We start from the raw sequence: 1569 nt of genomic DNA, 5'->3' as shown, positions 1-1569 counted from the left end.
GATGTAATTGATTCAGGGAACATGTTATCGAACTAGTCGGGTGAGCTATAATGTGATGTAATTGATCCAGGGAACATGTTATCGAACTGGTCAGGTGAGCTATAATGTGATGTAATTGATTTACATTATAGCTCACCTGACCAGTTCGATAACATGTTCCCTGGATCAATTACATCACATTATAGCTCACCTGACCAGTTCGATAACATGTTCCCTGGTTTTCTTTCATCTAAATTTTTTAACATTTGTTTTAGGTATATACTATATATCATGTTGTAAAAACAACAACAATACAATACAATTAACACCTGCATTTGGCACCTCATTATGTGAAAGCAGGACTAGTTTCCCAGAAACAAGAGTTCAAAAATAACGTTTTAGTTGGAAAGTGAACTAAAAAAAAGCCTCTCCCTTTAAGTCTACATGTATGATACTTGTGCCCCGATCCCCATGCAAGTTCATGGCTATGCTGCTGCCTATAAACTGTAAAAGTACTCACTGTCATTTACTTTTCTTCTTTTTTAGAAAAATGTAAAAAGATTAGTTCGAGATGCCATTGAAAACTAAGTAAATAATCAAACAGTGCATATGACACTAAAAAAATATCTGATTTACTGTAGCAAAAGATCGTAATTCAAAACATACTAATTTTCAGAACATTGCAACATGAAACCCGTTAAACGACGGTAACTATTTACAAAAGTATCTTGTAAAAAATTGTGGCTTCAAAAATTTGATTTACAAATTGGCAGCCCTTGTAAATGTCATGGTAATTTTTTAATGTGGTCAGTATTTGAAGGTGTATGTTAAAATGTTGCTCGATCTTATTTCCAAAATATTCCACTTCTCTAAAGTAAACAAAATGTAAATGACTAGGGTATGTAATCAAAGTGTAGCGATTCCTAATAACTTGTGTAAATGAAAGCTAAACACACTAACTTAAATAACTGAACTTCAACAGAACAACAATACTTCATTTTATATTTTCATTTTCTAGACTTACATTACTGCTTTGAGGTTGGCAGACGGTAAGGTGCACAGAATGTTTGCAGGACCTGGAAAATGACAAAATTTAACTATAATGAAATGTTTAAAATTCTCCTATTGTCACAAGATCATTAACTATATTTTGTTAAAAACCTGAATCAATTACATGACATTATAGCTCACCTGACCAGTTCGATAACATGTTCCCTGGATCAATTACATGACATTATAGCTCACCTGACCAGTTCGATAACATGTTCCCTGGATCAATTACGTGCATTTATAATTTGTTAATTATTTAATTGCAAACTGGTTCTTCCCACCTGAAGCTCTTTCCTCAGACCTTCTATATGACCCATCAAGTCAGTTATAACTTCCACCAAAAAACAAGATAGGTTTTCAATCATATCAAGATGGATAGTTAGTCCTAACTCCCACCCAAAAAAACAAGGTGGGTAGTCAATCCTAACTCCCACCCAAGAAACAAGGTGGTAGTTGGTACTGATTCCCACCCAAGAAACAAGGTGGGTAGTTGGTCCTGACTCCCACCCAAGAAACAAGGTGGGTAGTTGGTATTGACTC

The 1569-nt window shown here is 34.7% G+C and overlaps 1 long non-coding RNA gene across 2 annotated transcripts in view; it reads right to left on the bottom strand.

Annotated features, from left to right (window-relative positions):
* The window catches only part of LOC111083989, a 5970-nt gene extending 4718 nt beyond the window's left edge, over positions 1-1252 (bottom strand). The window contains exons 1-2 of one of the 2 annotated variants that reach the window (XR_002609345.1): positions 1225-1252; positions 1004-1055 (exon numbers count right to left, since the gene is read on the bottom strand). This is a non-coding gene — a long non-coding RNA (uncharacterized LOC111083989). Of the gene's footprint in view, positions 1-1003; positions 1056-1170; positions 1199-1224 lie in introns of those variants that run through there. The other variant, XR_002609343.1, reaches the window with a different exon arrangement.
* Positions 1253-1569: the final 317 nt, after the last annotated feature.

The sequence above is a fragment of the Limulus polyphemus genome, unplaced genomic scaffold (assembly GCF_000517525.1).
Source record: "Limulus polyphemus unplaced genomic scaffold, Limulus_polyphemus-2.1.2 Scaffold12628, whole genome shotgun sequence".
In the NCBI taxonomy this organism is placed as follows: Eukaryota; Metazoa; Arthropoda; class Merostomata; order Xiphosura; family Limulidae; genus Limulus; species Limulus polyphemus.
The sequence above is the reverse complement of the archived record's forward strand: the minus strand, read 5'-3'. Positions and strand labels throughout refer to the sequence as shown.